Consider the following 18,897-nt stretch of genomic DNA (forward strand, 5'->3'; position numbering starts at 1 on the left):
CTAGGCAAAACTACTGTCGCTCCCCTCGATAACTTAGAAAGTTTGTGTCTTTGGAACAGTTGATCAGAGTGACATAAACTTACATAAAAATAAACACTTGTTTCGCAATTCTGCCACTGGGCAGCGCTAGTGAACATACAATTTTTAGAACTCTCATAGCTCAGAATCCTGATAACTTAGAAAGTTGGTGTCATCGGCAAAGTTGATCAGTATGACATGAACTTACATAAAAATAAACACTTGCTTAAAAATTCTGCCACTAGGCGGCGTTTACTGCTTTTTTTTCGTATTTTTTCGACTTTTTTGGGGGGTTTTCGGCTCAGCAAAACTAGTGTCGCTCCCCCCGATAACTTAGAAAGATGGTGTCTTTGGAAAAGTTGATCAGACTGACATAAACTTACATAAAAATAAACAATTGTTTCGCAATTCTTTAACTTTTTAATTCTTTTAGTTCGTCTAGTAGTTTCAGCTGGCATACTCTTAAAAATTCTACGGAGGATTTCTTTCGAGTCCGATTGACATCAAGGTATACAACTAATAAAATATGCATGCTGCCCAGGGGCAGAATTTCAAACCAAGTATCTCATCAATGAAGAATACAGTCTTTCCAAGATTGCAGAATTCTGAGCTATGAGATTTTCAAAATTTGCTTGAATACTGGTGCCACCTAGAGGCAGAATTCTGACACAAGTGTCCCATTTTGTGCAAGTCTATGTCATACTGATCAACTTTGCCGATGACACCAACTTTCTAAGGGGCTGTCCATAAACCACGTGGTCATTTTTTTGGGATTCTCAACCCCCCCCCCCCCCCCCCCCGCGTGGTCATCAGTCCATACAAATTTTTTTTTTCGTCCATACAAAATGGTCATTGGCCGAACCCCCCCTCCCCCCCCCTCATGACCACGTGGTTTATGGACAGCCCCTTAAGTTATCAGGATTCTGAGCTATGAGAGTTCTAAAATTTGTATGTTCACTAGCGCCGCCTAGTGGCAGAATTGCGAAACAAGTGTTTATTTTTATGTAAGTTTATGTCACTCTGATCAAATTTTTCCAAAGACACAAACTTTCTAAGTTATCGGAGGGAGCGACAGTAGTTTTGCCAAGCCGAAGAACCGCCAAAAAAGTCGAAAAAAGGCGAAAAAAACCGGTAAACGCCACCTAGTGGCAAAATTGCGAAACAAATGTTTATTTTTATGTAAGTTTATGTCACACTGATCAACTTTGCCGAAAACTTCAACTTCCTAAGTTATCAGGATTCTGAGCTATGCGATTTCTAAAATTTGCAAGTTCACTAGCGCCTCCTAGTGGCAAAATTTTGAACCAAGTGTTTATTTTTATGTAAGTTTATGTCATACTGATAAACTTTGCCGAAAACACCAACTTTCTAAGTTATCAGGATTCTGAGCAATGAGAGTTCAAAAATTTGTATGTTCACTAGCGCTGCCCAGTGGCAGAATTGCGAAACAAGTGTTTATTTTTATGTAAGTTTATGTCATACTGATCAACTTTGCCGAAAACACCAACTTCCTAAGTTATCAGAATTCTGAGCTATGAGATTTCTAAAATTTGCAAGTTCACTAGCGCCGCCTAGTGGCAGAATTGCGAAACAAGTGTTTATTTTTATGTAAGTTTATGTCATACTGATCAACTTTGCCGAAGACACCATCTTCCTAAGTTATCGGGATTCTGAGATATGAGGTTTTGAAAATTTACTTGCTCACTAGCGCCGCCCAGTGGAGGAATTTCGAACTTCGCAACTCATCGTCAGTAAGTTATTGGCGTACCCAACAACTTTCCCGAAGACACTGTCCTTCCAAATTATAAGGGTCTTGAGCTGTCGCATATCGTAACGTTTGCTTGACAACCTGATATGGTTCCTGTAGTGCAATTTAGCATCAAACTGTTGATGGTCCCTCTAGCGGCCAAGTTGCCAACTAATCATATGAACCAAAGTTCTAAATGGTAGATCTTATCAAACCCTAAAACTTTGCCGAAGAAAGTATTGCGTAAACTCTTAACACACCCGAGATAATAGACCACACCCCCAAAATGCCGAAATCCCATAAGCTCTTAGTCTCCTATAACGCTCACCCCTGTCTAGTAGGAGTTCGTTTAAGGCTCAAGCATCCGTCATCATTTTTCGGAAAATAAAAAGCAGTTTTCTCACCGCAAAACAAATCTAGGATCATGAAAATATATTCACTGCATTATATTCCTCATGTGGAGTACAGTGAATATATTTTCATAGCAAAAACTTTTGTTTTGAACGAAAAAACTGCTTTCAAATGTTTGATGATGACGATGATTTCAATGACGAAAAGTTCAACGTTAATAGGAGTCCGTTTAATAGGAATTCGTTTAGTAAGAGACTCGACTGTACCACCATCATCATCAAAGCCATCGAGCCAGAATCGGAAAGAAAACCAAAAACTGTCACACACAAATTAATTCCCCAGTGCAGCCCTTCGGTCTTCGATTTCCGTGCGTCTCGAGTTTCTGTACCGGGAACGTTGCACTCCAAGGGAACACCAAAATCGTATCAACTGAAGCGAGCCTTTCACTGGGTCAACATATTTCCACCCACATCGAGCGCCCGCTTCCATCGCCGCGTTCCTTATCTTTGTTTACCTATGTGGAGACCGAAAAGTCAGAACATGTGATGGTTACACCATCATATTATATACAGTGTTCTCTGAAGTTATGCGTTGGATGTATATGCATTTTTTTGTTCAACATCACATTTAAGACATAATCAACAATAGTACGCCACAATACTCGGTTTGTGGCTGCCGCTCTCCATCATCGGTCACGCCCAATGCTTGACAGGTCACGCTCCACCTGGTCCGCTCATCGTGCTCTCTGTGCCAACCGTATCAGTTGCAAACACCAGCTTTGCAGGGTTGTTGTCCGGCATTCTTGCAACATACCCTACCCACCGTATTCTTCCGGATTTGGCTACCTTCTGGATGCTGGGTTCGCCGTAAAGTGCAGCGAGTTCGTGGTTCATCCTTCTCCGCCATACACCGTTCTCCTGCACACCGCCGAAGATAGTCCTAAGAACGTGTCGCACGAAAACTCCGAGTGCTTGCAGGTCCTCCTCGAGCATGACCCATGTCTCGTGCCCGTAGGGGGCTGTCCATATACCACGTGGTCATTTTTTTGGGAATTTTCAACCACCCCCCCCCCCCCCGCGTGGTCATCAGTCCATACAAAAATTTTTATTTGTCCATACAAAATGGTCATCGGCCGAACCCCCCCCCCCCCCTCATGACCACGTGGTTTATGGACAGCCCCTAGAGGACCACCGGTCTTATTAACGTTTTGTACATGGTGCATTTGGTACGTGGGTGAATCTTTTTCGAACGCAGTTTCTTCTGAAGCCCGTAGTAGACTCGACTTCCGCTGATGATGCGCCTCCGAATTTCACGGCTCACGTTATTGTCAGCCGTCAGTAGGGATCCGAGGTAGACGTATTCCTTTACCACTTCTAAAGTATCCCCGTCTATCGTAACATTACTACCCAGACGGATCCGGTCGTGTTCGGTTCCGCCTACCAGCATGTACTTTGTTTTTGAGGCATTCACCACCAGTCCGACCTTTGCTGCTTCGCGTTTCAGGCGGGTGTACACCTCTGCCACCGTTCCAAATATTCTGGCAATAATGTCCATGTCGTCCGCAAAGCACACAAATTGACCGGATTTTGTGAAAATGGTTCCCCGGCTGTTGAGCCCGGCTCGTCGCATCACACCTTCCAGAGCGATGCTGAAGAGTCGGCATGAGAGTCCATCACCTTGTCGCAGTCCCCGGCGAGATTCGAATGAACTGGATAGTTCACCCGAAACCCTTACGCAGTTTTGCACACCGTCCATCGATACTTTAATCAGTCTAGTCAGCTTCCCAGGAAAGCCGTTTTCGTACATGATTCTCTATAGCTCTGCACGGTCCATACTGTCGTACGCCGCTTTAAAGTCGATGAACAGGTGATGCGTTGGGACCTGGTATTCACGGCGTTTCTGGAGGTTGCCGTACGGTAAAGATCTGGTCCGTTGTCGACCGGCCGTGATAACTTCCCACGAACTCGTTCGTTTTAGGTGACAGACGACGGAAGATGATCTTTGTAGACAGCATTCAAAATAGTGATTGCCCTGAAGTTCTCACATTCCAAATGGTCGCCTCTCTTGTGAATGGGGCAGATTACCCCTTCCTTCCACTCCTCCGGTAGCTGTTCGGTTTCCCAGATCCTGACTATCAGCCGATGCAGACAGGTGGCAAACTTTTCTGGGCCCATCTTGATGAGTTCAGCCGCGATACCATCCATACCAGCTGCTATGTTGGTTTTGAGCTGGTGAATGACATCCTTAACTTCCTTCAGCGTGGGAGTTGGTTCATTTCCGTCCTCCGCTGCACTGGCGTCGTCGTCTCCTCCGTTGCCGTGGGCTCCCGTGCCTACGATCTCGACGCCGTACAGGTGCTGATCGAAGCGCTGCTTCCAGCTTTCGATCACCTCACGTCCGTCCGTCAAGAGGCCTCTGTCTTTATCCCTGCATATTTCGGCTCGCGGCACGAAGCCGTAGCGGGATGTGTTGAGCTTCTGATAGAACTTCCTTGTTTCTTGGGAACGGCATAGCAGTTCAATTTCTTCGCACTCCGCTTCTTCCAGGTGGCGCTTTTTCTCCCGGAAGAGGCGGATCTGTTGTTTCCGCTTCTGTTTGTAATGTTCCACGTGCTGTCGGGTCCCTTACTGCAGAATTACCGCCCTCGCTGTGTTTTTCTCCTCCAAAACCGTTCTGCACTCTTCGTCGAACCATTCGTTCCATCGATTCCGTTCCACGTACCCGATGGTGTTCTCGGCTGCGTCGTTGATGGCTGATTTCACTGTACTCCAGCAGTCCTCTAGAGGGGACTCATCGAGCTCGCCCTCGTCTGGAAACGCGGCCTCGAGATTCTGCGCGAATGCTGAGGTGACATCCAGTTGTTTCAGTCGCTCTCAAGGGGACGGCAACCTATTTTTTCACTATGGAGTTTGACAGGTTGGATTGTGCCTCCTTACGTGGAGCATGAATTTATGCTCCAGCCAAAATATTCACCAACACAGTCGTGAAATTTGCATGTTTACCTTTTTATGAGGGATATTGGCGCAAAACGCTTGTATCACATCAGATCTCATAAAAGTGTTGATCATGAAAAAGCGGCATATTTGAAAATTTTCAATTTGAGAGTGTCAATGTTTAGGTAAAGTTCCTACGGAGGGTGGGAATTCTTTGTGAAAAGACACACAACACCTCTTTTCGCAAACATTTACGCCAAAGTGCGTTTTTCCTTATTTTCTCCCGCTGCTGTATTGAGTGAATGTTGGTGAGCTCTGGTTGCGCATGATAAGCGGCAACAAAATCAGATCACCTTAGCACCCCCGTGGTCGCTCTAGGTTGTACCGTGGCGGTCGCCGGTACACATTGTTGATGACGGAGAGTTTTGGGCGCAGTTTGACCATCACCAGATAGTGATCGGAGTCGATGTTGGCGCCACGATAGCACTATGGCGGATTCCCATACAAGCAGGCGGACAAAAATATTTTCGTCATATTTTCGAGGATTTATTAGTATTATGTAGCTGGTTCGACTAAAATATATTGTTTATGAACATTTTTAAACATCACGACCAAGTTTTGGAAAGGGCGTATTTTCAATATGGTCAAATAACTGATATATAAAAAGTTTGAATCTGTTTTATTTTTAAAATTTTTATTTTGTTTTTTTTTTGTGCTTAGAATGATCAACACTATTGTGAAGTTACTTTCAAAAATGAATTCCAAGGGAATTTGCTTAGAATGTTTGAGAATCGTCGTTAAATCTCAAGGGATGCGCCCGGGCGGTCTCGTGCGTAAAAAACGCTGAATCTCACAAGACCGCAATTTACCGCAGCATTTCGCATACAAAATCATTAGAGTAGACCTAAAGCTTGACCATAAACTGATTTTGAGCCTGGGAATGTTGGGGAAAAAAAAGATGCCGATTATCAAAATTGGAACCTCATGCCTTTTTCAGCTTCTTCTTCTTCTTGTACCTTTTTTCATACAATGGTTCAGTTATTTCACAAAACCACGTGTTTGTTGGAAAGCTTGCTTCATTATCTTACCAATGATGTATTGAAACCAATAGATAATGATGATAATAATTAGAAAATATCGATTTGAAATTATGTGTTGTTTTTTTGCGAAAATTACATTTTTTAGCTTTACTCAACTTTGATACTTAATATCTTTGTAACTACATCAGCTAGAAACTTGAAATTCTAGATTTCTCTTAGTTCATATGTTTATTATCGATAGAAAATTTCAGAACAAGCATTAGTGGAAGTCACTTTTCTGATTTTTGTCCGCCTGATATCCTATAGTGGATAGGTCCTGACGTCGATAATGTCGGAGAAGTGCCGTCCGTCAATCAGAACGTGGTCGATTTGAGATTCCGTCTACTGTGGTGATCTCCAGGTGTAACGATAAGGGAGGCTGTCTTGGAAAAGGTGTTACGTATGGCCATGTTTTTGGAGGCGGCGAAATCAATGAATCGTAGGCCGTTTTCGTTCGTCTGCTGGTGTGCGCTGAACCTACCAATCGTCGGTATGAAATCCTCCGGTATGAAAAACTTAATATCTATAATAGTTTGAAGTAACAGCAAAACGAAATCAAAATTTGAAATCAAATTAAGTCAAGACAAACTGATATCAAAATGTGATATCAGGTTGCTGCTGTATACAAATCATGTTTTCGATTTGCTATCATTTTGTTGTTAGACTTTGCTCGGGATCTTGACGTTGTAATTTGGGCAGCGGTCGTACTCGCGTTCAAGCTGCGCGTAAAATGCGTCCTTGTCATCATCAGTACTTCCGGTGTGTGGGCTGTGCACTTTTATTATGCTGAAGTTGAAGAATCGGCCCTTGATCCTCAACCTGCACATTCTTTCGTCGATCGGCCACCAACCGATCACGCGCCTCTGCATATCACCCATCACAATGAAAGCTGTTCCCAGCTCGCGTGTATTGCCGCAGCTCTGGTAGATGGTATGATTACCTCTAAACGTTCGCACCATGGATCCTGTCCAACACACCTCCTGCAGCGCTACGATGCCAAGCCCGCGGTCCCTCAGTAGATCGGTGAGTATGCTGGTGCTCCCAATGAAGTTGAGAGATCGGCAGTTCCACGTATCGAGTTTCCAATCGCAAGTCCTTTTTGTTCGCTGGGGTCGTTGCCGTTGGTCTCGGTTCGTGTTATTCTGTTGCTGATTTTCCGTTACAATGTTTTTTTACGGCTGACTCGTAGGGCCTGACACCAACCCCCTATTTTCCGAAGGGGATGGGGATTAGACGCTGTTGTGAGCCGCTCCTCCTGGAGAACAGACGCTCAGGTTTGCCGAAGCAAACCCCCCTCCCTCTTCCCTGTCAGCCGGCGACCAAAGTTCCCACCGGGGTTGGTTACCCGATCTTCCCTAAGGCTACTCATAGTTTCCGGCCGGTACCACGAGGAGGTAAGGATAGAAGCTGCTGGGCAGAGGCTAGGGGATCACAATGGGATCTGAATTGCGCAGCATACCCAGCCTTTACCGTACCATGCGTTGGATGATACGCATGGTTTTAGATATTGGTAAGGTGGAAATTGGAAGTGTTATAGAAGAACGATTCATAGATTTCGTCGCCTACGGTGGACGAAAACGGCTCTCCTGGGAAGCTGACTAGACTGCTTATAGCAACGATGGACGGTGTGCAAAACTGCGTAAGGATTTCGGGTGAACTATCCAGTTCTTTTGAATCTCGTCAAGGACTGTGAAAAGGTTTCTTTTTTTAATTTTATTATTGAAAAAAAAAACTGTGAAAAGGTGACGGACTCTCATGCCTACCCTTCAACATCGCTCTGGAAGGTGTGATGTGACGAGCCGGGCACAACAACCGGGGAACGATTTTCACAAAATCCGGTCAATTTGTTTGCTTTGCTGACGACAAGGACATTATCGCCAGAACATTTGTAACGGTGGCAGAGCTGTACACCTGCCTGAAACGCGAAGCAGCAATGGTCGGACTGGTAGTGAATGTCTCAAAAACAAAGCACATGCTGGTAGGCGGAAACGAACACGACCGGATCCGTTTGGGTAGTAATGTTACGATAGATGGGGATACCAGCATCCAGAAGGTGACCATAGCCGATAGGATACGGTGGGCAGAGCATGTTGCAAGAATGCCGGACAACAACCCTGCAAAGTTGGTGTTTGTTACTGATACGGTTGGCAAAAGAAGGCGTGGAGCGCAGAGAGCGCGATGCGCTGACCAGATGGAACGTGCATTTAAGCGTAACCGAGGATGGAGAGCGGCAATCACAATTCGAGTATTGTGTATTATTGTGTGCAAATAAATGTGTGTATATTTGTTTGTCGCTTCTCAGTGTATGATTTTTATGATACCAGAAGTTTGTGTGAAGACTAGTCGGGGTTATTCGAAGAAAGACTGTCCGCATGCATGAAGAATCAGACGAGCCGAAAAAGGGCAGCAGTTAGGAAGTGAAAGGTCAAAAAGTCGTGCAAGTTAAACCAGGCAAGCAGGCAGGCACCCACTCATACACACGTATGCGGAAACCAACATCAACACACTCGTAAGCATTCCAGCCGCTCGCATAAGCAAGAAGCATTTAAGCTACCCAACACTGGTTGGCTTTGGCTGCTGTAAAGGATATTGTGCTTCGTCAGCCGCGTTGAGCCCTGTTTTATTCCGTTTGGATTTTCTCAACCACCATCGCAGCTCGGTTGTTCCCTTTCATGCTCGGGAGCAATCCTACAGCTACAGCAGGTTTTGCTGAACTGGCAAGATCTCCGTTCGGGATAGAAGAAAAATCGGCAAAGGGTAAAATGTGGCACTTTTATACGCCCTGTGCTCTTTGCTATAACTTTGCGGAAACCGGGCAGCTTGGTCCTAGCAGGATTGTGTTCTCGTACCGAAGTCGAAAGACGACATACAAACACACATTTTGGGGATAATCTTATGATTCTGCTTTTCCTGCTGTTGAGCCAGAGCCAGTAGGATCCATTCGTATTCGGGTTATGCGGCTTGTGAAGCCGAAGTGATATATGTACGGCATGATACCGGCTCTAGTCAACGCCGTCCGATGTTGCTTGTAATAAGCTTCCTTGTAGATTGGAATGTGGCACTCTTAATCGAGACTATTAGATGTATGTCCGACACTGGGAAAGTCCAGATTTTCCGATCTGCTCTTGAATTGCGAGTTGCGCCCGAAACCTCCGACTGGAATCACGCTCGGTATAACTCGAGTGAAGTGCACTTGCAACGTCGTAAACCAAAATTTTACACTCAATTGAGAGCTGACCGCATTGAGCGACTTTTCTCCACCGAAAAACCATTCCCAACGCGATGTGCATAATTCTTTCGATTGTGTACCGCACATTGAGTTTCATACGGCCAGGGTTTAACATTCCGTACAGTGTCACATAATTGAATGAATAATAATAAATCATTGATGTATAATTGAATTTTCAGCTGCCACAACCTTCGCAATGATAAACTCCGGAGCGAAGGGATTGCGTTGCCACGTCGCATAACATGAACGTGTTGGCGAGTAGGTATTTATCACTTTGGCGAAAAATATGCAGTAGGGTGCGACTATTTTCTGACATTTAGTAAGTCAGCATTGGTATTGAAAACATAACCTAGAGACTCCGCCGAAATATCTGACTCCGAGGTTTCTCTTTCAATTTAATTGTGTAATAACAGCTTACCATTTGCCAATAACTCAAGCAATAAATATAAATTACTTGACTTTAGGCACAATTTGTAATTAACAACAAATGTAATTCTATCTTTTAATCTCGAAATGTTTTGTACATCAAGACTTTTATTCAAACTTTGTACGCGTGTAAATAATTACAACTTTAGATTTTTTTTCTTTGATTTTTGGAATAGCTTTGTTTCAATCATTGCATTATTGAACGATCACACCCTAATGTACACACACTCCTACGAAAACAAAAAAACCCACTCGGGTGCACACAACTCATCAACCGAGCGGAAGTGTGATGGCACTCGAGGCTTTTATGCGTTAAATTAAAAATTGTGTTCTGTTAACGAATAATATCAAAGCCTCGCGGATGATAAGGCTTCACTCAACCGAAGCTCCTGCTGCTGCAGTTTGGTGTGTGTGATTGGCCTGGAAGTGGTTGGTTGGCTGATTGATCGTCACTTTGAAATATGCGCGTTACACGCTCCCTCTCTCTCTCTCTCTCTGGGGGAATGCCACGACGGATAATAGCAAGGATAATAATAATTGATATTGTGCATAAAAATTCGAAATACCTTGCCTACAGTAAAACATATGGACATTTGGTATTTCATCTCGTATTTCTTTCGTTATTTAGCTGATGGACGATGGACTAGGACTAGGACTATAGTCAATTCATCTTTATCATCTGTAGTCGAAACTTGTCAGTGGTTTGGTTTTTCAAAGAACATAAGATAATTTGAAAAGTCAATTAGTAAGTTCTATGACGGAATAACGATAATTAGTAGTTTTTAGGAGAAGACAGTTCAGTGTCTACCAAGTAAGTAAGATTGAGCTCACAAGAGTGGACACCAGCATCAGCTCAACCTTCGGGAAGGAAGCCATCAATGTAACATACGATGCCGTCTGTAATATTTCTCTCCAGATAACCAGATGTTCATTTCCCGAGAAGGGAATTTCTTGGGAAATGTTCTTTGTGGAATATTACAAGCAATTGTCCCGATTCACCCAAAGTGGGAACAGCGAGGTGTGTGTTGTCCACAAGAGTTTCATTGAGTAAACCGAGTATTCATAAGCTAGTATGATACTCTTTGACCAATGCCAAATATTTGACCACTTTTGACTGTTAAATTTTGACCAAGGTGTACCTGGGAAACAAAAATATTTGTCACTCTCGAAAAAGGAATAGGGACAAACAAAGCCAAACAACCTACTAAAATTTATCTGTCAAAAGTGGTCAAATATTTGGCGTCTGGGCAAAGAGTGTAATAGCACCCATAAGCGATGTGCAAGAAAGCGCTCCTTATTTCAAAAGAATATGTAGTGGGACGTCGAAGACTATATGGGTAAGCCGATAACGTCGATAACTATATGGGTAAGCCTGGCTTATGGCTAGTTTCCACCTGGTAAGTACTGTGTAAAAAGATAGGACAAGTAATGGTCAAGTAAAACTTTTGCAATCAAAATTACTTAAGCGTTCGCAGTTGATAAGTAATTCGCAGCCCAGAAAGATTTGCCAACAGATGGCACTGTCATGCGATGCTGTCAGTCATGTTGTTGATTTTCTGTACGGAATAATATGTCGATGTATTATTCCGTGAGTAAAAGGGACATTTCTCTTTCTTTGTGTTTCTTCTTTCGCGCCTGCGCGTTCACAGTGTGCATTAGTATTTAGCCGTGTCGCTCTATAATGTATGCTCCGTCGTCCCTCAGCATGGCTGCATCTGAACACGAGATTGAATTTCTTGAGGTTGAATAATTTGCCGTTACGTAGTTTAAAAATTTATAAAGACACCCCGAAACTGAATTGTTTATAAATAGTTCGACTATTGAAAAATTTGACTCGAAGTTCTTAACAGAGTATCAATAAACTGGTAAAAAAATCTTCAAAATCGGTTCAATACGTTTTTCTAGTATTAAAAACTCGAATCGCTTATATGCCTTGAAGGTACATTTTAACCATTTTATTCTGTGTGTACTATTTTGTTTGTACAACTGTCATGACTGTTCCGATTTTTATTAGCATTTGAAACTGTAAAACCATTATAAAAACTGTTCTTAGCAAAATTGCTTGAAAACTTTTCAAGTTATAACTGTGTGAATGTCACGATACAAAAAAAAAAAACATTTTTGCTTATTGTGACTTTGTATGTACCACATATACGGCTATAACTTCATTACGGCTAGATCAAATTGAATAAATTTTTTACACAATATTTCTTAATGTATACTTTACATACAGAACAGTTTTGATTGAAATCGGTTCAGTATTTTTGAATCTAGAGCTATAACGGTGAAGAAGTGATATTTTTTAAAACGTTCGTTTGCTCAAACTTCTCAAATGGCAAAATTCTTGTTTCAACGATATCTCCACCAATATTCAACCGATTTTGATGAAATCCTCCAGAAATTCCATCCTAGATCTCTCTCGAAATTAATTCAGGATTGCTCCAGGAGTTCTTTCTGGGATACCTAAGGGAGTTTCCTCAGATATTAATCCAGCAATTTATTAAAGATTTGTTCAGAACTTCCAGGAGTTCTCTCCAGGATTACTCCTGTAACTCCATACGGGATTCCTTCAGAGATTCCTTCATGGAATTCTCTAGAAATTCCTTACGAGATTCCTCCAGAAGATTCCTATGAAATTATTCTAGAAGTTCTTTCAGGGATTCTTCCACGAGTTTTTTTATGATTTCTCCAGAACCTTTTGGAATGTCTTCCGATTTTTATCTGGGGAGAAACTATTGAAAGAATCTCTGAAATCGCTCGTGTAGATATTCCCTGCAAAACTGCTGGAGATATTCCTTAAGAAGCTGTTGGAGGAATTTTATAAGGAACTCAAGAGCAAGTCTTGGAGTACTTCCATAAAGAATAAAAAAAAACTTCTGGAGTATTTCCATGAGTAAAATTTAAAAACTTCCAGAATGAATTCCAGAATATGTAATCTGCAAGGAATCCCAGTAGAAGTTCTTGGAGGAATCCCGGAAGAATATCCTGGATAAATTATTGGACAAATCTTAGAAGGAACTCCTGGAAGAAACTTGACTTATTTTCCAGGAGTCTGGAAGTTCTGAAGAAATTCCGGAAAGAACTTTTGAAAAATTCCCGGAAGATACCCCGGGTAAAATTTCTGGAGAGGTCCCTGATGCCACCAATGGTGTAATCTTAGAAGAAAATCCTGGAGAAATACCAGAAGAAACTATGGGAGGAACCCATAAATTTACTCCTAGAGGAAACCTAGAAGGAGTTCCTGGAGGAATTCCGGAAGAAGCTAGAGGAATTACAAAAGGAATTCTTTGAGGATTCACATAACAAACGTCCAGAGAAAACCTTGATGAATCTCAAAAAGTTGTATCTTAGAAAGAAATCCTGGAAGAATCATTGAAAGAACTCCAGGACGAATCTAAGAATGAATTCCTATAGAAATCCTAGAAGGAACTCCTGAAATGATCCCGGAAGGAATTCCTGCGGCAATCTCCGAATAAATATCTGAGTGAACCCCGGATAAAAAATACTTAAGAATTCCCGGATGAAATTATTGTAGAATAGTTCGAAAAAACTCCTGGTAGAATCTTAGAAAACACCTCTGGAGAAAACCCTGAAGGAACTCCTAGAAGATCCCAAAATAATAAAAAAAAACAAAATAAATAAATCCTGAATTAAAAGGAACTCACGGAGGGATTTTTTGTAGAACTTCTAATGAAAATCTCAGAGACATTTTATAAGAATCCCCTGCAAACTTCTGGTGGATTTTTCGGTGGAACATCTGGAAGAATTTCAAGAGGACTTTCTGTGAAACCCCAAAGAAAAACCTTCGTACGGAATGCCAAAAGATTCATCACAAAGAATCTTTCGTGGATCTTCATTAAATTCCTCGTGAAGCTTTGTCCTACCTCGTATTTCATCTAAAACTCCACAAGGTAACCGTCAGAGTCTCAGCCGAATTCCTCCCACCGTAGTCCGAACTCCAATATTGCAGAATTTATAATTAGTATTCAACCATAGTTCTCGCTGTAATACCGTTAAAAGTTTTTTTTTAATTTCTTTTTATTTGTGAATTTTAACTTAGGCTAATTCTTCACACACCCATTAAAAGTTCCCTCAGAATCCCAGCGTCTCTCATTAGCATTTCCCTTGGAACTCCGTTGCACGGTGTCAAAGTTTCGATTATTATCGCACTTCCATGTACCTCGGATCTTTCTTCACAGAAAGTCAGCATTTTGGCTATACTTTATAATTAGAAAGTTTTAAAATATTCCATCGGGGAAATTTTGATTTATCTAAGTTTTTGGCTATTTTCCATACTAAAATTTATACTGATTTTAACCAAAAAACGTCCCATACAAAATGTATGGGAAAATTTTCACCGATAAAATATTTTCTCCTCTTCCGATTATGAATATACAGCCCAAATACTAACAATTTCCGAAGAAAAATCCGAGGTACATGAAAGTTCGATAATAATCGAGATTTTGACACCGTGGCGTTGAAATCTCACTATCTGGATTTTCCCCATACGCGCGCAAAAATTAAATTTAAATTTCAATCGCACTTCCTGAGGAAACGAACAAAATTTCTCAACAAAAGTCCAAATCGTAAACAACAAGGCCACGAAACGCCACACGAACAACGAACAATCTATCTAGCAACCGCCGTATGCAATGCCCTTTTCTTCACATCCTTCTTACAGCATCGTTTCGTAAAAATGCTGTCGGTTAAACAAATGTCAAAATTACTTACGGAAAAAGGAGGAATTTTACTTGAGCGCTCTACTTGGGAACTGGAAACTTACCATTACCGATTAGGCCGAGGTGAAGAAATCGGCCCTTGGAATCTTCGGAAGAATTCCTGCTGGAACCACTGAATGAAATTAAGGAACAATCTATGGAAAAATTCCTGCAGGAATATCCCAATGAAAATCCGAGAGACAATTCAGCAAGAATTTCCAATGGAATTTATGGAGTAATACTTGTAGGAATTCCTCGAGCAGCTCGTGAAGAAATGCCTGTAGGAATTTGTGCAGAACCCCTGCAAGAATGGTTTTCTTAAGCAATTTTTGAAGGAATCCCTGAAAAAGTATCTTAAGGAATCTCTGGAGGATTGTCTAGAAAAATCCCTGGAAGATTTTCTTAAGAAATCCCTGGGAGAATTTCTGAAGGAATCCATGGAAGGCTTTCAAAACAAACCTTTTGAGAAATAAGGTATGAAATCGATAGCACATTTTCCAATGGAAGACCTGAAGAAATTTCTAAAGGAACTCCAATTTTACGATCTTTTGGATATTCATGAAAGATTTTCTTTAGGAATTGTAGCAGAACTTTATGAAGCAATCTCTTGCCAACATGTGACAATTTCGGAAGAAATCAATGAAAGATTTTATAAGTAATGTGAAATATTTTTTCTTTCTGAAGAATTCTATAGAACACTTTCTAAAGGAAACTTTGATTTAATCTATACAAGATTTTCTAAAACAAAATCCTAGAAGATAGATTTCTGAAGGATTTTTTTTTCGTGATTTTCTATTGAAATCTGAGGAGAAATTCCTGAGGAAATCTATTGGAGAATTTCTTAGCAATCCTTAAAGACAGTCGAGACTGTTATAAGATCACTGGTCGGGGGGCATAATATGAATCCGCTTCATATGAGACTAAGAGCTTATGGCATTTCGGCTTTTTGGGGGTGCATACTGATCAACTTTGCTAAAGACACCAACTTTCTAAGTTATCAGGATTCTGAGATATGAGGTTTTGAAAATTTACTTGCTCACTAACGCCGCCCAGTGGAAGAATTTCGAACTTCGCAACTCATCGTCAGTAAGTTATTGGCGTACCCAACAACTTTTCCGAAGACTTCCTTCCAAATTATCAGGGTATTGAGCTTTCGCATATTAACGTTTGCTTAACAACCTGATATGGCACCTGTAGTGCAATTTAGCATCACACTGTTGATGGTCCCTCTAGCGGCCAAGTTGCCAACTTATCATATGAACCAAAGTTCTAAATTGTAGATCTTATCAAGCCCAAAAACTTTGCCAAAGAAAGAATTGTGCTAACTCTTAACACACCCGAGATAATAGGCCACACCCCCAAAAAGCCGGAATCCCATAAGCTCTTAGTCTCCTATAACGCTCACCCCTGTCTAGTAGAAGTTCGTTTAATAGGAGTCCGTTTAATAGGAATTCGTTTAGTAAGAGACTCGGCTGTATATTTTATAGAATCTCTACAACATTTTTGAAGGGCGCTCTGGGAAATTGATTGATGATTTTCCTGGAGAAACCCACTATTTTTTGAAGGAATATATGAAGGAATATCCTTGGAAAAAATTAACCAAATTTAACCAAAGATTTTTTGAAAGAGTATTTGCAGAAATTCCTAATGAAACCATGGAAGATTATCTGATAAAATTCTAGGAGAAATATCAGGAGGAATCATTTAACTAATTTCTGAATATATTCCTAGATATCTTCCTGATAGCCTCTGGAGGAATTTCTAAGGGAATCCTTCAGAAAACTTTCAGAGGAATTTCCAGAAGAGTTTTTGATTTGTTTTTTTTTTTAAGAAATCCCAGAAAAGGTTCCTATGAGAATTTCTGCAGGAATTCCTAAAAAAATTCAAAAAATCCCTAGAAGAATTTCTGAGAGAATTATTGAAAAATTTTCTAAAAGAAACCCAGCAAGAAATTTGGTGAAATTTAAGAAAGAGTTTATGGAATATTTAATTTGATTTGAGGAAATCAAAATAAAAAAAAAAACTCACTGATAGTTTTTAGGGTGATTACAACTGGAATGTTTTCTGCTGAATATACAAGATTTTAGCGCAAAAAACATTTACGGAAAAAAAATCAATTGTATGAACTGAAAGAGCATCATCTGAATATTTTCAGTTTAAATATTTTACCAACGCTGTAAAATATTCCAAAGAATGCGAAGAAAATGCCAGGAAGGACTTCCACCAATGAGGTTTTTTACGAATTTTTAAATGCAAACTTTCACGGCTTCGTGGCCGTGCGGTTAGCGGCGGCAGTCGTCTAGGCGTATCGTAAGCCTCGGAGTGTGGGTTCGATTCCCGCTTCAGTCGGTGGAAACTTTTCGTCAAACGAAAAATTCATCACTGGGCCACTGGGTGTTCTGTGTTGTCCGTTGTCTAGTGTAAGTAATGTGTTCAGTCTGTGCAGTCTCTGGCTGAAGACGGTGTGAATTATCTTTAAAAAAAAATAGAATAAATTAGATTCTTTTATAAAAAAATAGTGGATGAATCCGCAAGTAACATGGGGATTTATGTACTTTAAAATAATCTAAAGAAATATGATTTTTTGAGAATACGGAAGAACGTAAATAACATATGATCCATCTTAGATATTGTTAATAGTTAAATCTTGATAACATTCAAGAAAACAATAGCATCATCCTATTTCCTTCTAGCCTTAAGTCTTTTCGGTGCCCTTGGCGGGGGCCAACTTGGCCAACCGTATGCTACGGTTCTGACAGTCAGGTCTCCTATTAGACGCTACCACCCACTGCAATTTCCCAGCTGTCTTGCAACTGATCAAGTTGAATTTTTTGACTGTGATTAGACTATACTAGAGTATACTCACATTCTTCAGATGAACTGAATTGGTTGGAAGACAACCTGTATATTACGGTGGGCGTAAAATGGGTGGCCGTGGCAGCGTCTTATAGGAGACCCGACTGTACTAGGGTTTCAGACCCCAAGTTTTATTAACGACGGCAATGCCCGAAGGCATTTAAAGCTTTCTTGATTCCTCAAAGCGAATGATCTGGGATGGAGCTGGAATCGCGGATAACTCCAACGTACTCTATCTGTTTCAGAATCAAAATTGCTTCCGGAATTCCTTCTGAAGTTTCCTCAGGAACTTTTCTAGGGCTTCCTCCAAAATTTCTCCAAGAATATCATTTGCGATTTCTTCAGGAATTATTCCTGGTATTCCTCACTAGATTATTCCACGATTTTTTTATGAATTCCTTCAAGATTTTTTCCAGTGTTTCCTCTGGGAATTCCTGCAGGGATCTTTCTAAAAACTGCTCCAGGAATTCATCTAGAGATTCCTCCAGGAGTTACTGTGGAGATTCCTTCAGGAATTCCTACAGGCATTCCTTTAGGATATCCCCCAAGCATCCCTTGAAGAGTTCCTACAAGATTTCCTCAATGCATTTCTCCAGAGATTCGTCCGAGATTCTTTCAAGAATTTCACCAGGAATTCCTTCAGAAATTTATCCAGGAAATCCTTAAGGGATACCTCCAAGGAATTTTTATCAGAGACTCCTACAGGAATTCCTCCAAAGGGTTTCCAAGAATTACTTCAAAGAATCCTCCAGGAATTTCACCAGTAATTCTACTAGGCATTCTTCCAGGAAGGTTTACAGGCATTCTTTCAGAGATTTCTCCTTGGGTTTTTCAGAGATTTCTTCAGGATTTTTTTCAGCGATTCCTCCAGGAATTCCGCAAGATATTCCTCCAGGAGTTGCTTCAGGGACTCCTCCAGAAATTCCTCCCAATTCTTCCAGGAGATTCCTTCAGTAATCCATACAGGCATTCCTCCAGGAATTTCTCCAGGGTCTCCTCGAGGATTTCCTCCAGTAATTTTGCAGGGGATTTTCAGAAATTTCTCCCAGGGTTCATCTATAGATTCCCCTAGAAATCCATCCAGTAATTGTTGCAATAATTCCTCCAAAGATTCCTCCAGGAATTCGTCCAGGCATTCCTCTAGGATTTTATCCAGGGATTTCTCCAGGAACACCTCTAGAAAATTCTCCATGAAATACCCTAAGCATTTCTTCAGGAATTCCTCCAACAGTTTTTCTAGGAATTGATCCAGGAATTGCTTCTGGACATCCTTCAGAAATAATGTCAGCAATTTCACTAGAATTTTTTTTCCAGAAAACCTTCTGGGGATATTTTCAGAAATCCTTCCAGGGATTTCTCCAGGATTACCCTCAAGATTTTTTCCCGGATTCCTCCAGGCATTTATCTAGGAATTTCTCCTGAGATTCCTTCATGAATTGCTTCAAGGATTTCTCCATAAATTTCTCCAGGGGTTTTTCCAGGGATTCCCTCAGGATATCCTTCGACGATTCTTCCAGAAAATCCTCCAGAAGTCCTCCAA

This window comes from Aedes albopictus, chromosome 2 (genome assembly GCF_035046485.1).
Source record: "Aedes albopictus strain Foshan chromosome 2, AalbF5, whole genome shotgun sequence".
In the NCBI taxonomy this organism is placed as follows: domain Eukaryota; kingdom Metazoa; phylum Arthropoda; class Insecta; order Diptera; family Culicidae; genus Aedes; species Aedes albopictus.